We start from the raw sequence: 17,728 nt of genomic DNA, 5'->3' as shown, positions 1-17,728 counted from the left end.
AATTGAATAAAATAAAAAAAAGTTAATATTTACTGCTTTTGGTTTTAGCCTGGGCACGAATCTATGAATTATAGTTTTTTTTTCTTTTCTTCTTCTTGCAATATGTCTTTAAATCTATTGATTTACGCACTATATCCATTGGGAACGTCAGTCACTGCTTGTTCTCGATTCGATGTCGGCTAGTCATTTAGCAGGTCATGTCTTCAAAAGCTGACCATAATATTATCTGGGCTAGACGAGGGGAAGTCTGCAGCTGTCATAAAGCTCGGAACGTTGCCTTCCAGCACAGCCTTGTTTTAAAGTCCAACATTTTTAAAAAGCATATTGGTAAGGAGTGCCACGACACGATCTAAGACAGTCTCTCAAGATACAGTTTGGCTGAAATATTCATGTCGTTGAGAGCAGGCCAGGTCTTATACAACTGACCATAATTTGTAGTCCTAGGGCTTCCTATCTGGGCTAGAGTGCGGAAGTTGAATTTAAGCCAAGTTTGTGTAGTTTGTTCTTTATGACCATACAGATGAAGAGTCTTGCTGGACCGTCCCAGGTAAGTATATTTAAAAAAACTAAGAGGTCTCATTACAAGATCTAAGATAGTCTCTACTATACACAATGGTTGAAGTCATCACTACTTATCCACAATTTTTTTAACAAAAAACCACTTCAAAGAAAACTATTCCAAAACAATAGATAAATAATGGATAGTAAAGTCCTCGAATGGCGACCACGTACCGGAAGACGCAATGTTGGTAGGCCACCCACAAGATAGACCGACAATCTGGTCAAGATCGCAGAAATACGTTGGATGAGGGCTCGTTGGTTGAGTGTGGTAATAGCCCGGACGAGTCTGGCCCGATTGTGCTGACGTCATAAGACGCTGCCGTGACTCTCCCACATTTAAAGAGCCCGTAGTCGCCTCTTACGACACTCTTGGGCCTGGGACTCCCCTATTCTTTTTACGCCCCGGGGATGCACAGCGTGAATAGTTTTTCTGATATGACGACAAGCACCAGGCAAATCTTCTTTGATCATACGCGAAAGAGTCTTAGCAGGAATCTTCATTTCTCGTGATTTACACTTCTGGGATTAATTATACAAATAAAATTTGAAAATAAAATCACCGATACGTCGTTCGAACGGTTGGCTCACTTGGAAGAGTGCTCGCACGGAACGCGAGAGGACGCGGGTTCGAATCCCGCATCGTTCCTTAATTTTGTTTTCAAATTTTATTTGTGGAACATATCTCTGCTTAGAGCTGATGTGATTTATGTCGTAGGTAAATAAGAATTTAAATTAAACATTATAAAGTATACCTACCATAAGACATTGAATAGTCCACCATCAGGCGGAGATTTGATACCGGATACTACGGATACTAAATTATCATTTACATTGCCCTTTTCATACCCTTCAGCAAGCCAACAAACTTATCCGGTAACTCAAGCAATAATCGCTTCAATACAAACACTATTACATCTTAAAGTTCTCTGTACAAAGTCTGGCTGATACGTCTCTAAGCGGGATACTTAAAATAATAGCCATGTCAAAAGCACTGCTCGAGTGACGTGAATATTTTCCAACTGCTTGGCTTTTATTGTGCATGTTTTAATATTAATTGTAAGTTTTCTGCATCGTCGACGCTGGGTGTACTTTATGCAAATGAAATGTCAATTCGTTTATGCAAATTTCCAATTGGGGAGTAATATCTTGTGACGTGCTCCATCTAACATGTCTTATCTTATCATGAAGCAACTATTATCTCTATAATGTGAACATGTAGCCTGAACTAGCGCCCACTTGCAAATTCTACTGTTATTTTGAAATTATAAATAGACACTACAATTTAATTGACAACACCTACTGATATTCTAAGACTGTGTGACGTAGGCCAAACAAAATATTTTTGAAGTGAAAACTTCTGAATCTTCGAATTACGATGCTAAGTAATTCGAAAGTCGGTGAAACGAAAAAGCGAGACAAATGAGACAGACATATAAATTCATAAGATGTAACGTGGGAGAAAATGAGGTAAGAAGCATATTCAGTGTTTTGGTACCAGGCGATCATAGTTGGAGAAGAGATTGCTTTATGTGTGACGCGAGTATACCTTAATAATTATTAAATTGACACCAGGAGAAAATAAATATGACAGCGGTGATAGTATTCACTTTCATAGCAGTTGAAATCATGTGTCATCCTAGCAACATGTACTAGGACTTCATAATATGCAGTTTCGAGGTTCATGCACAAGTTTCACTTCAGACATGTTACTTTGTACGCACTCAATTTTTTTAATTAAAAATTTTATTATGCAAATATTAAGAGTTAAATGTTATATGTATAGATACATTTTGGAAACTTAAGCCTTCTCGGTTGGTGTTACTAGCAGCTGTGTGTTTTAAATAAATAAAATATACTTAGCTGGAAATATTTTTTACTAAATTGTTTATTTTTGAAATGTAACCTTTTTGAAGTGAAAACAATTTTAGCGGCGTTGGCACGCGTTGGTAGGAGAACATCTTATGGGTTTACTTACTGACGTCCTCATGACTGGCGCACGCCATAAATAAATAATTAATGAAAAAAATATATACTTAGTTAGACACTTTTCGGATGGGTGAATCTCGTGCGTTCGCGTCACCGAAATGCTTATAGCAGTAGATATATCTGTAGCTATACAGCTGCCGTATTGTGCAACATTAGTGCTGTGTATATACTATAAGTGTAATTGAATGAATTTCGTGAAAATTTCAATGTGTCCACACGCACTAGTAAAAAAATAAGGACTCCGTGTCACCTTACATAACAGTGTAGCACCAAAACAAGCCGATTAACGTGTAAATACATATCACCCACGCACACACTTACACTACAACAGGCCGATAGGCGGCCATTATGAGAATTGTCATCGTCTGTGACAGGTCAGTTTGCGTCTCAATAAAATATTTTAAAAATGCCGTCGTGCGTTGTGAAAAAGTGGTAAAACGATACTATATGATGATATATGATTAATTAAGGGATAAAAAATTGTGTAACTAGTATCTCCTGTAACTGCACACACACTAGCATAACGGTGCTTCACTTGCTAATGTCACGGCGCGGAGTTCTTCTTTTTTTACTCGTCCGTGTGTGCAGTGTATATAACGTGCATTGTTGGAATAGTGTTTTTGCTTGGTTATTATTTGAATTGTTTAATTGTAGAATTATTGTGAGTACAAAAGTGAGTAGGTACTAAATACATAAATAAAAGTGTTTACTAAATCAAACATTTTCATTTCTTACTTTAGTTACTATAAGCCTATTGTATCTTTTATAGTACACGTACACAATGAAATAATTAAAAGAATAAAAAGTTTAAGTAAGTTCTTAGTGTTGAAATTAATGACAATTAAAATAATGTTCAAAAAAGCAAGTACATCTAACATAACAATTTATGTACAAATACCTACTACTTGTCCATCAATAATATGATTGTATATTAATTGTTATTTCAATTGAATTGTATTTATATCTTGTAAGTACCTACAGCCCTGCAGTAATATCTGTTTGGAATTCCTTTGAGTATCATTTTTATTTCGCGGTGCCGCCGCTGCACCGGAAGACCGAGAAGGTTGTCACCAGCACTTCGGCAGCAGTCGATTAATTCATCTTGCCTGCACTTTATATTGACAGCAAATTGTACCATACATATCATAATTTGTGTAACCAGAAATCAGAAGAAATAAAAAAAAGATAATCTGAATAATATTTTTGCCTACCCGCGGACATCTAGTTTCGAGTGGTAGAAGTACCTAACTTCTTAGAGAATCATGAACAATGTGGGTGGTCGCGGTCCGATATGGCGGCGGTAGTAGTTTGGCTATTCGACACTTGGTGGCGCTAAATCAAAAAAGTGACTTAAGTTTCTTAATTATTACAGAGAAGTTACTAGATATTGGTAAATAGATTTACTTGTTTTTATCAGTGGCAGTAATAGTTAATGATAAATCTATAAATTAAAGCGTCCAGTATAAAAAATATGTTATAATATTATACACTTTAGCGTATGGCATGTGATGAAATAATTTGTGTATTACATTTATTCAAAGAAACACAAACACGTTTGCACTAAAGTCGGAAATGTAATTCGAGATCAAAAATGTAAACAAAGAAATGTCATTGTCAAAATGACAATTCAGAGATTAGCAACATTTTTCTAGGTAGTTTATTAATAAACTTATTTTGATTTATAATACTTATGTAACACAAAAATATACATTTCTAAATATTTTATATATTTCATAATGGTTACCAAAAACATAAAATTAATAATTTCCATATTAATATTCACTCTCTGATTCGGAGTCTGAAGAGCTTGATGTCGACAAATCGGAATTGGTTACAATTATAATTAATTTTATTTTCCGCAGCCAACTTGTCCCCGATAAAAGTTTGATGATTAAATTTTTCTCTTTTTACGATTTCTAGTAACTGAGTGTTTATCTTATTTTCTTCATAATTTACATATATTTTTGGATATGAGCTATTCAATAATTTGCGCTGACCCTCTGGCAGTTGTGGGGTTCGATTCTAACCTACAGGAGTGGTTAGGGACATTAAAACAAATACCGAATTGGGTTTTAGCTTTGGCAGTATGCCCTTTAACCACTTTTCATACTGAGCGAATTTTCAGTTTTTTTTAGATGCGAACATTAATAACGCTCCATCTACAAAACCGTTCTCGTTGCCTAAGTATATGAGATATTATAACACGCCTTCCTATTTTGGTTCGAGCTTTTAAGGCTGTATTAAGGCACACTAAGAAAGCTTATTTAGGAGTCTTAATTTCTGGATCCGAGTGTGAAGCTCTGTGGTTGACTATCCGCTATACTAGAAAATCTAAGCAGCTCACGGTTAACATAATATGTGTAGCATACTTACCATCTCCCGTCAATATGGAATATTTAGAATTATTTCTAAAAAATATGACAAATGTACTCTGTAAAATAAAACAACCATCAACTATAATATTAGGGGATTTTAATATGAAAAACATCAAGTGGGAATTCGATTCAACAAATTCTAAGGTAATATAGAAAATACCGTCTTGGACGACATAACTTTAAATAACCTTAGCCAGTGTACCTAATATGTTAAGAAAGGCAGCAGACAGAACCCTGGACCTAGTACTAACGGATACACCCGAGACACTTACCTTATAAGTGAATGTCAGAACCCACTCATACATTTAGACAATCACCATCTAGCGGTTGTTGTTGAATTTGTGACACCTAAAGGCTCAACTTTCCTAAAGAGTGTCAAAAGTCGCACTAAACTTCAATAAATCTGAATTTTATTTACTTTTTTGATGTGAAACATCTATAGCCGCACGTAAAACCGATTTCTGGCGTGGCGACGCATGCCGTGGCGACGCGTCGCCTTGTCACAGTAATACCGACCTCAGAGGCAACATCGAATATAACTATTACTGAAGTCACTGATTAAACGAATTGAATAATCGATTTGAAATAAATTCGTAAATTATTGTATTTAATGAAAATAAATGTTTATTCAATAAATAGTCATCGTTAACTGGAAAAAAATCTTAATATTTTATTTTATCATTATGACATATTTAGTTCCTATCACAATAAGTTATTTTCTGCATATTACTTTTACAAAATAATGTCGATGTTTCACATCTGCCAGGCGTCCCGTGACGGCTCACATTTTTTTTATTTACTAAAATAAATGAGGACCTGTCGCGGTTGCAATGATCATAAATTTGGGAAACAAGCCCAACAGTATATCAAATGGTGGATAAGTTCTATTCTACCATTGCAATACTTTTATACAAAAGTGTAAAAATCTTTTGTAGATAGTATAGTACAAAGAGCACTCAATATAATTAATTCCACAGCTATTCTCATTGTATTAACTACACTGATTTTAACCAAAGGGCCGAGAATCGATACCTACTAGTACATGGCGGTCTTTTGTCGGTAGTCAGTTGTCAACTGTCAATTATTGTCATTTTGAAGTTTTGTACATTTCCAAGTTCAAACTTCAAAATACTCCTCCCAAAGTCCCAAGTCCTTGCAAGCCTCCTAAGTTCTGAGTTATATTTATGTATATTCAATATTGACTTTTCAGTTAATTTTACATGTATTTTGTTGTTTTAAAAATTTAAAGAGTATCTGTTTTGTGAGAAGTGAATTTGGTAATTGTAATCTGTTTGTTTAAACTTGGTGTAAACACAAAAAAGTAGCTGTTTTATTGAGGTAAGTGAAATCAGAATATTACTATTTTTAGATCTAACAACAACCTAAAATAACGAAATTTTAACTTAAGCTCATGCCTAAAATTTATTACAGATAAAAAAATATTATAATCATTACCCTTTAACACAGAAATATTACTTTTAAGTGATAATAATGTTTGTGTATAAATAAACATGTTACTGTTTCTCACGTGAGTAAAAGATTAAAACGCGTAGCAAGCTCTAGAAATTCCCTAATATAGCTCTAATTTAGAGGGTGTAATAGCTTTCCTATCCATATGATTGAAAAGTGGTGTTTCAAAGTTTTTCTGCAAACCAGAAGATTGTATTGTACTTTAAATATTAGAATATATAACAGAATAAAAAGGTAATATAAATAACATCACAATTATACATACTGAGTCAGAGATTTCATATATAAATTACTAGTGTTAATTTAATGTAAATTACTTATTGGACTATAAATATTCACAAGTGATTCAAAATCATAAGAAAATTGAGAATTTTTCAAACTAGTATTACACACAGTTGGATAAAAATATGACACAATTAAGAAAATATTTTAGATTGTATTTTACAAAGAATGTAATAATTTCAAAACTTTGGTTTACTTTTAGTACATAAAAACAATTATAAAATGAATATTTAAAGATCTTAGAATAATATTTTTATTAGGTTTAAACAAGTTTATATTATTATATTTTGTGTATCTGGGAATTTGCTCTAATGTGGGTTTTTGAAAAACCAATCTATCTTGGTTACATCCCTGGGAAGAAGTTTTATTTTTGGGGTTTTCATTGAGCAGAAAAAGTGGTTAATATTCTGTATGTGTTGATGGCCTGAAAGTATTGGTCACAGTTATATGATATTCAACAGCTATAGAGCCGCGAAGTAAGCTAGCTTATGAACAAATTGTAGCGAGATAAACCGATTACTCCCGAGTCCCTTCCCCACATCTGTCTCACTCGCTCCATATTAGGAGTTTATGATTTTGTTGGTATTAGTATCATTAAAGTAAATAGGTATATTCATTGAGTGATAATTAGTATTTTATTTTTATTATAGTTCATTTCGTCATCCATGACCCGTGTAAAGTTTTACTGTGAAATAAAGTTGCTGTGTGATTTGTGCTTAAAATAGGTATTGGGTAAAAAATTATAGAATAGAAATTAAATTAGTGTGCCAGTATGGTATATAGGTACAGTTTTCAATAAGAAATAAAATAAAAATGGTTTCTTTTAATAGACCAGTACCAAATATTACTTTACAAGTAATGTTCAATCATTTTTAAGATATTTGTGTTGGTGAAAAATTACTGTTACCACCCACAACTAATGATATTGTAATAAATACAAGTTACAGCCTGAAAAAACCGGCAAAAGATGTGGTAAGTGAATTTATAATATATATGTATCAGGTATAATATCAAGAAAAGCTAAAGGATGGTATATAAATTATAATATGAACTATGAATCCGACAGGGCTGTGGTTTTTTTTTGGTCATATGTTTAAAAAATTATATAATTTGAGTCTAGGGTAAAGGTACTTTGTAATTTGAGTTTAATGTTTTAAACTACTACGTTTAATGTTTACAAGCTTCTACAAACAACAGTTTGTAGAAGCTACAAACATTTAAAAAAAATTATGTTATTTAGAGTTTTAAATAAATATCTTAAATGCATGAAATTTTAGGTTTACTACTAAGTAATTGCAGTATGGGTCTTTACTGCTAGATGAATTGTATCATGAATTATTATTATTTTCCTCCTGTATCCACAATCAAATTCCTTATCACAGTCCATATTGCAGCATTGGCCTGACACTACAGTTTTTTTTTTACTTGGCATATTTACAGACTTCTCACAGTCATCTCCAGCATTATATTATTTTGCTTTGTCCAGCCTCTGCATATGGCTGTTACACCATTTATAAAAATGCGATTATTTAATGAGTTAGGGTGTCCACTATAATTCAGATTTAGTGTTAGTTTAATTTTTCTTTTCTTTTTTTTAAATCTTATATATAAAATTGTGTGTTGTGTACCGGTTTTTGTTAACAAACTCCTCCGAAACGGCTAATCCAATTTGTGTGTATATCAGGTAGGTCTGAGATTTGGCCAACATCTATTTTTCATATCCTTAAATGATAAGGAAAACTAAATATTTTCTTTGATTTTTTATGACTTTAATTTTTATTTTATTATGATCATCATTATAAAATACATACAACTTCAAATTTTCACACTTCCACAATCAACACCTATTTTTGTATCACAATTTTAATATTATTCTATTCTATCCACAGATACGCAATAGAATTGCAAGATGGCATTCGAATATTATAACATTGATTATTGTAGTATGATAAATTTAGTAGGTCTGAGAATTGGTAGTCATCTATTTTTTATACCGCAAAAATTTTAATTTTTGTTTTTTTTTTTATTAGGTAATTTAATTGGCAATACAATGTTTTCTGGGTCAGCTAGTATTTTATAATACTAACTGCTTCCCCCAATGTTGTCTGTGTGGATCAGTTCAGAACAGAAATCTGTTCAGTAGATTTTGTATTTTCCCAAACTAGGTACCCTAAATACATAAGCAGACAAAAATTCTACAAAGTACTTTGTTGGCTAACTTTTTTTTTGTAAACCCACAGCAAGTATTTTTTTTATATTCAATATACAGTAGGTATTTACTTTGTAACAGTTTTATTATATGTGCAGTTAATATGTTTGAAGTCATTATATTTATTTTAAAGTTAAATTTCTGTTTAAAGAACAACATTTTTTTTATTAAATTCATTTTAATTTTAATTTATTTATTAATTTATTTTTTTATATAATTAGCTTTAACAACTGGAAGTGCACAAAACTGGTGTCAGAACTCAGAAGTAACACATCAATGACTTATTTGTAAATCACTAATTACTAGGCTTATTCTACATATTCCGTGATCATTTCGTTCTCAGGTGTACAAAGAGTATAATGGTATCTTGGACTAGATAGACTTTTGGTGATAACATATAAAAGTGGTTGTAGAATTACAGTACAACTAAAAAAACCTTTAAATCAATTTATTGATGCCTATAGTTACGATGTTAGATTGATTTTTAAGTAGGTATGTAGCGCCAGTAAAACTATGTACCTACTTATGCAACACATTCTTATTCATTGAGTTATATTCTGACTCAGAGACATAACACGAACGAACGAGCGTAAGACACGCTTAATAACCGCGACAAGTTTTGACTAACTATACTAGAATCTTGACTGCCTATTTATTGCTGTACCAGAGAAATCACATGAGTGTTTCACGTTCGTGAAATCAATGTTACTACAGATTACATTAATTATTTTAAATATATGTAATACTAGGTGACCCAGCAAACGTTGTATTGCCGATATTAAAATCGCCATACAAAAGTAACTGTTGATCGTAGATGGGTGAAAATTTGAAGTTGTATGTATTTTTTAATGCTGACTCATAATAAAACAAATTAAAAAATAAATAAAAATAAAATCGTGTGGACCACCCTAAACATTTAGGGGGATGGAAAATAGATGTTGTTCGATTCTCAGACCTACCCAATATGCACTCAAAATTTCATGAGAATCGGTCAAGCCGTTTCGGAGGAGTTCAAAGTTTAACACCATGACACGAGAATTTTATATATTAGAATATACATACTTAAGACCAGATTGGAATGAAACAAACACTTCGTAAATATTACGGGGAGCTTGCCACAATACAATAAAAATAGGTAAGGCCATTCATCAGTCTAGTGTGCACAATAACAAACAAACAACCGACTTCAAAAAAAGTATCCCAAAACAATGTAATATGCACGAAAAAAAATTTGCATATTCTGCTTACAAGGAAATAATTAATTTATTGTATGTTATTTTTGAGAAGCACCAGCTTTCAAATAAAAAAGAATCATCAAAATCGGTTAAACATTTGAAAATTCTGAAGTAACAAACATAAAAAAAATACAGTCGATTTGGAAACCTCTCCTTTTTTTCCAGCCGGTTTAAAACTTAGACAAACTGTCAAACAGACAGAAATTGATTGTTAATTTTTTAATTGGCCTGGGCTACTTAAGTACAACGAGTAGACATTTTTTTATATACGTTTATGATTCTATAATATTGTACATATGTAACACATATTATAGTTACCTACCTTCCTATTATAAATTTTAATTTAAATAAAACACTTTTAAAGGATTAAAACGCGTGTAATTGTCACGGTTTTACATTAGATGTTTGCGTAAAAGTTACATTTTTATTTTAGTTAACCCGACGTTTCAAGACCTTTCCAGATCTCGTTTTCAGGGTGCCCCTGTAACTTTTACGCAAACATCTAATGTAAGAACAGTTACAATTACACGCGTTTTAATCCTTTAAAAGTGTTTTATTTAAATGTGTAACACTCGCGCTAATCAAAGAAAATACTATAAATTTTAATGTTATCATATTCTAATAAAACTTTTTCGCGCTCGTTCTCTCTGGTCGTTATCTCGAGCCATGTTGCTATTTGCTCTACTCAATGGCGCCACAGATTATCATCAATTAATAATATTAATAAATACATTCATTCGCACAACATAATACATTTTATGGTATCGTTTCGTATTTAGTGAGAAACTTTTAATTGATTTTGTTTGCAATATGCAATGCATATGACTTTTTTGTGTACAATTATTATCATGCATGTACGTATTAAAAAAAACGATGGGTTCTTAAATACCACACGACATCTTCAAACTAAAAAAAGAAATAAAACTACTTTTTGTTCTGTATCTATAAAGTAATAGTATACAGGGCGTTACATATACATTTACTGAAAGGACTTTATTTTAATTTAAAAAAACAATTTAAACTGCATTCATAGATTTTGAAATAATTTATAATTTCTTGATTGAACCTGGACTCGAATATGATAATGTCAGTGAGATGTCACTTGTCATTTTCCTGAACAAAATTTCACATCAAATGTTAAAATACATAGTCGGCCTTTTCTGATGCTTATATTATGTAGCACAAAATAAGATGTTATCAAGAACCCTTTCGATCGGTATGGTAAAGCTAGACTCTAGAGGATATTTTCCTCGAAGCGGGTTCAATCCCGACATTTGTTAAAAATCTATGAATGCAGTTTAAGTTGTTTTTTAAATTAAATAAAGTCTTCTTTCAGTAAAATGTTATATTTTCAATATTAAAGGTACTTACGCTCCATGTGGCATAGCCGTGGGATGCCCTCTATATACATAACTGTAATTCTGTATGCATACCAACTTAATATTACTCTATTAAATTTTTCTCTACCTCATCGCACTTCCTTAGTCAACTTAATCCGATGTACTCTACTACTACTACTAGAATTTTATACTCACAAAATCAAGTATTCAGCATGCCTAATGAAATTTTCTCATAAAAAAGTAGCATTTATAGGATTATATCATTGGTCTATCTAGACCGTTTTTGCTCAGGAACGCGTGAAGACATCAAGTTGCAGTTAATAAAAAAAATCCATCTTATCAATGTACTCAAACGAAACGGCATTTTAAGCCCCTTAACAGGCACGCAGGTAATTTAAAACCGATACCTCTCCAGTATGCCTACCTTTAAAATATGCATTTATTTCTCTATTGCTCAACATGTTCTGTGCTGCCAGCTCGTAGTTTGTTGATATTGTATTTATTATTCTTAATATAAGAATTAAACCATTTTCTAAACCCTACAAGAGATAACGAATCCTAAACAAAACCAGGTACACACCAACAATAGTGGATTCGCATCAATGACATGCGTAGAGTTTTAATGCAATGATGTCATTCATCGGAGGAAATAGACCGTTAGCTGTTAGCCATTACTAACGCTTCCTAAACGCATTTGTATTGACTACAATTTGTATTTCCAATAACGCCCCGCAAGGAAATCCTCTTTGTGCGAAAGTGTTCAAATTTATTCTGCGAGTACCTACGTGTGTCCAAAAATTTCAACCAATGAAGCGGCAATTTGTAAGCACTATCTCGTTCTATGGCCCCTGTTCCGGAAGTCGTATAAATAAATTATTGTCTAGATATACACAAATTATTGATGATAAAATACTTTAAAAATATTGGAATTTCTTAGAGGCATGTTTTTTTTATGAATACATATTGGTATATTACAAATATAGAATAATGGTATTCTTTTTTTACGATTGCTGGTCTTTCTCCAAGATATTAAAGTCTTATTGGAAGCTGCTTTAAAATTGTTTCATATGATCAAGTTATGTTTGATAGCTAGAGCTAGAGCTCTCAAAAACTAAGATTTTAAATATTTTCAAATAATATATAAAAACACTTTTTTATGATTCGATTTATCTAAATTAACGATACGATTCGGATTTGCACTCATAGACAGGTCAGGTCGGGCAGAAAGGCCTCCCACATCAAGCCAATTAAATTTTAGAGAGTAAAATAGTATTGTCCCTTAAAAATACGAGAAAAGCTAAAACTGATAAAGTAAAATAAAATTAAACTTAACGATTTACCGTTTTTATGATTCTTATACCGCTCAATGAAAATGAAATGTTAATTGATAAAATCGTTGAACTCAAATTAGTATTGTTTAGTCATGATCTAATTCTAAAAGCTGAATGCTTTTGCCAATTCACGCGCACTGTTATTGCCAAACTATAATGTGGTTCAACACACGCCCTACTTAAGGTGGTCTTCGAACGCAAAATGTCATTTATAGAATTAAATGAAACTAGAATTTTTAGAACAGTGAATATAATGGGTTATTATTGTGTATTCGTAAGTTTGAGTATCAAGCATAGTTAAAGAATAAAATTTGCTTATTAATTTTTTGGTAAAGTATGTCTTTAGTGGAATCTCCTTGAATCAGCCCAAACCTAATGCAAAGACAACTGACTAAATTCAGTTTCAAAATCAATGTATTCTAGTACTCGGATTACACCAGGATGGATTTCAAACTTAAGGTACTATTATCGTAGTGTTGTAATAAGATTTATTACCTATAACTAGCTTATACTTTCAGGAATCATATGCATTAAAGATGAGTGAGTGAATGAGAATATACTCGAGCCTAAAAGACCGACATCACAAGAGCGGCGCCTCCCTCTGCGATCTTACCGAATCGTTCGATTGCGAATCGGTACTCGTACCACATGCATGAATTCAGTTGCACACGTTTGATGTTTTCAAACACCAACAAGAATTTTCTAATTAGTTTTTTTTATAAAATTATTCTTTTTTTGCTCACCAGTGCGTCGATATGTTATAAAAAGTTTGTGTCACAACCATTGCATATTTTTAGCGACTAGAAGTCCCAGCAATGTTGTAGGAATTAAGCGACCTTACCGGCCTTTTAGCACGGTGTACGCACTTTTTTTTGAAGGTCACGTCGTATCCTACTAGAAACATCACACATAATATGGCAAATCTTACAAGAAACATCAACAATTTTTAAGTGAGTTTCACACCGGTTAAATATCGTTTTATTGGAGCTCTGATCGCCTTAACAAGCAATAGAATAGAGACCGATCCTTAGGACGTTCCACCCGTTGCCAGGCAATCTGATTGTGGCTAATAAAGTGATTAATTCAGCCTAGATATGTGTTCGGACGCGGGACGATACATTTAGAATTAAGGCCAATTGAACTGCGTGGATTGCATCAACTTTCATTGCTTGGGCGTGCCTCCGTACCTATTATTTGAGATGGTATTTTAATTAGTATTGTTCATATGTTGCTTAGTATTGTTTCGAAACTGATTGCTGTCTCAACCACATAAATATTCTTATAGCACTTAAAAGCGAACATCATTTTATGCAGATACCTTAGGTACTCTTTAGTGTTAATAAGGTTAGAAAAGAAATATATTTATTATTAATATCATAGGGAGTGACAATAACATTACATATTGCAACAACATTTGGTTAACGTCATGTGAAGCTACATCAGTTCGCAAAGGAGCTTTGACGAGTAGAACTGATAAGAAACTCCTAGCCCATATTTTAAATCTTATAACAACCTAGTCTACTTAATATAATTTTATACATTTTTAAGTGGCCTGCGCAGAACAGCTCAAGAACCATGCATACTACATTAAGCCTAAAAGAGAGATTCTAAATCCGTTATTCGATTTTTTCTTATTTGTTAGGGTCCGTCCCTTAGGTAACTTACATCAGTAGTATCATTGGTAATCAATTACCATCAATACTCCTACTAAAAGAATAATTACTTTAGACTTTTAGACCGACTCGTCAACTGATCTTTACCATGACAACGCAACACATCACACGGCTCGAGAAACGGTTTAACTCCAACGTATTCGTACCAACACTAGTCCAATCTGTTTATATTTTCTTTGATTTGGACATTTTTTTATATGCGATACCTAAACAGTTTGTGGAGGTCTCATAATCTAGCCGGCATCCTGCGCAAAGGAGCCTCCCACTACACAAACTACACAAAGTAGGTACTAATATACGTACATTAAAAATGTTGTGTTAGGATTATTTGAGTGTTTTATGATATTTTCTCACATTATCAAGTTCAGAGTGCATTGAACTTGGAGGATTGTCTATGATATCTAATGAGATGCTAGGTTATCGCTTCATGGGCGATAAGATGGATAGTTGAAATATAAATTGTTGCATTAGTGTGTAAAAATACTATACAAACACACTAATGTAACATAAGTATAGGGTATAGCTAAGCTGAGCAAAAGAACAGGTAAGTTAAAATTACTAACAATCTACATAATCTTTATATATATATATATATATATATATATATATATAATTCTTCTGTACGTGTGTTGACAGCGAACTCCTCCTAAACGGCTGGACCGATTTGAATTAAATTTTCTGTGTGTGTTCAAGTGGATTCGAGGATGGTTTAGATTCATAATTGAACTTCATCCTAAGGCTGGGCCGATTTAGATGATTTTTTTTGTGTTCCAGTGAATTTGAGATTGATTGTGTACGTAATTGAACTCCTCCGAAACGGCTCAACCGATTTTCGTGCTTCTTAGCGTGTATATCGGCTAGGGTGGAGAATCGGACAACATCTATTTTTCATCCCCTTAAATGTTAAGGGTGGTCCGCTGAAATATTTTTAATTTTTTTGGACATACTTTTGTTTTTATTTCTTTATGATCCAGCATTGAAAAATAGATACAACTTCAAATTTTCGCCCTTCTACGATCTACAACTATCTTTTATCGCGATTTTTATATTATTCTGTTCCATCCACAAATCCGCTATAGGGTTGCAAGATGGCAATCGAATACAATAATAATTGTAGTACGTTAAATTTGGTACTTTTTCGGAGCAGCCGTCCGACCGGCTATGACATACGGAGCCGAATGCTGGCCACTCAAAAAGCAGCACGAACATCAATTGCACTGCGCAGAGATGAAGATGCTCAGGTGGGCAGGTGGTGTAACTAGGCTGGATCAGGTCAGAAACATACACATAAGAGGCACCTTTAAAGTAAGACCTATTCCAGATAAACTGTAGGAGAGCCGTCTGCGGTGGTACGGACATGTTATGAGGCGACCATACAACCACATGAGCAGAAAAGTGTTAGATATTGTAACTAAACCTCGAGGACGAGGAAGACCCCGAATCACATGGATGTCTATAGTAAATAAGAACCTGAAAGAAGCCCACATAAACAAAGAGACGACCCAGGACCGAGCCACCTGGAGACACATGATACGGAGGGCCGACTCCAAATAAAATGGGAAAAGGCCAGACCAAGAAGTTAAATTTGGTACTTTTTATATCTACCCCAAAAAATTTTTAATTACTTTATATGGCAATACAACATTTGCTGGATCAGCTAGTTGCCTATATAAATACGTAAAGAGAAATACTTCAGAGCTATTTGTGAAGGAGTATGACCTCTTAGTTTACTTTTGGATTTATATCAGAGACTTAGGATATACTAGAGTATAAATGACGAGACGGCCCGATAACGCTTGACCAAATTTGGTTTGTCAATGTGTGCGTTGTCAAACTAAGCTCATTCCAAGCGTGGCTGACTGTTTACTATTTGCTAATCTAAATTGGTTACAGTTACTTACTATAAATTCGCTTTCCGTTACAGATGTTCTTCTTTCTCGCTCACTTTGTTTATTTAAACGCTAGTATAATCAGGGGCGGGGAATATGCCTAAATAAATATAGCACTAGTGTTAAATTTAATATGTAGACCTACCTACCAACGGTAGGCAGTCTACAGATTGCATATACCAAGCAAGCAGCGTTTCATACAACTTATGTCGTACTGCCGGAATAAAGTGCAGCTACGAATAATTAGATCTACAGTGCCTACTTTGCTAGAAAACCAATACACGCCCCTGAGTTTAATGTAAGTCTTATTTATAGAGACAATCTATCTCTCTATCTCTTCAGATGCTAGGTAGATGACCAAGCCTTCCCAATATGTCATTATTTTTTCGTTCCAAATAAAGTCTATTTCACCATCGATGTCGACAAACTGAAAAGAAACGGGAATTGCAATCCACACACGTGTCGTACGCCTGAAATGTGGATTTACGCGTTCTCAATATTTTTTTTTCATTTTTTCATCAATGATTCGTCAGCTCATACGCGAGTTTCTCGACTACATACATAGATCTTATTCTGCGTTACATATTTTACTCAATATTAAATTTTCTATTATTAACATGAATAACTATATCTTAATTATAATTGCCCTGTGCTTCCCCGGGGCATAAGAAGAATAGGGATCTCCCAGGCCCCAGGGGGGCCTTAAGAGGCGAGTTAGGGCATTTACCAGTGGGAGGCTTCTTTTCACAGGATGCCGGCTAGATTTTGGGCACCACAACAGCTCCTTTTTCTGCTGTGGAGCAGGAATGTCTAAGCATTATTGTGTATCGGTCTGAAGGGCGCCGTACCTCGCGAAATATCTGGGCAAATGAGACCTAACATCTTATGACTCAAGGTGACGAGCGCAATTGCAGTGCCGTTCAGAAAATTTGTGTTTTTCAAGAATCCTGAGCGGCTTTTGACTTGTAATGGTCAGGGCGTATCAATTACCATCAGCTGAACGTCCTGCTCGTTTCGTCCCATATTGTCATAAAAAATCTGAAGCATAAGAGCTAGCGAAAGTCGCAATGATAACTTTTAAGTGACTCTTTTACTTTACTGAAATAACATTGTAATCCAGATAGTGCAACTCATTTCATAGTAAACTCCTACGCACAGCCCACTCACATTTCTGGCACAGATCAAAGCCCGCTGCAGCATTTCTCCTTCGTGTAACTAGTTAGGCGTGTAATAATGTCGTCCGGTTACTTTAAAATAATAACCGCCTTAAATTTGTTCACGGCGTTATCTTTAGAAGATGCTGCTGGGAATTGAGTTTCAACTAACTGCGATATTAATCTATACCAATATCTAGAGAGCCGTTTTTTTTTTTTAATG

General features: G+C 33.6%; 1 protein-coding gene and 1 long non-coding RNA gene across 2 annotated transcripts in view; one reads left to right on the top strand and one right to left on the bottom strand.

The window, feature by feature from the left end:
- LOC126971976 (uncharacterized) overlaps positions 1-17,728 on the bottom strand; it is a 500,026-nt gene that overhangs the window by 444,890 nt on the left and 37,408 nt on the right. The window lies entirely within an intron of this gene.
- LOC126971924 (dystroglycan 1) overlaps positions 6,059-17,728 on the top strand; it is a 139,819-nt gene continuing 128,149 nt past the window's right edge. The window contains exon 1 of the mRNA XM_050818431.1: positions 6,059-6,260. The gene's annotated coding sequence lies outside the window, so the exon portion shown is untranslated. The remainder of the gene's footprint in view (positions 6,261-17,728) is intronic.

The sequence above is a fragment of the Leptidea sinapis genome, chromosome 25 (genome assembly GCF_905404315.1).
Source record: "Leptidea sinapis chromosome 25, ilLepSina1.1, whole genome shotgun sequence".
Classification (NCBI taxonomy): Eukaryota; Metazoa; Arthropoda; class Insecta; order Lepidoptera; family Pieridae; genus Leptidea; species Leptidea sinapis.
This window is presented reverse-complemented; position numbering and strand designations above follow the sequence as displayed.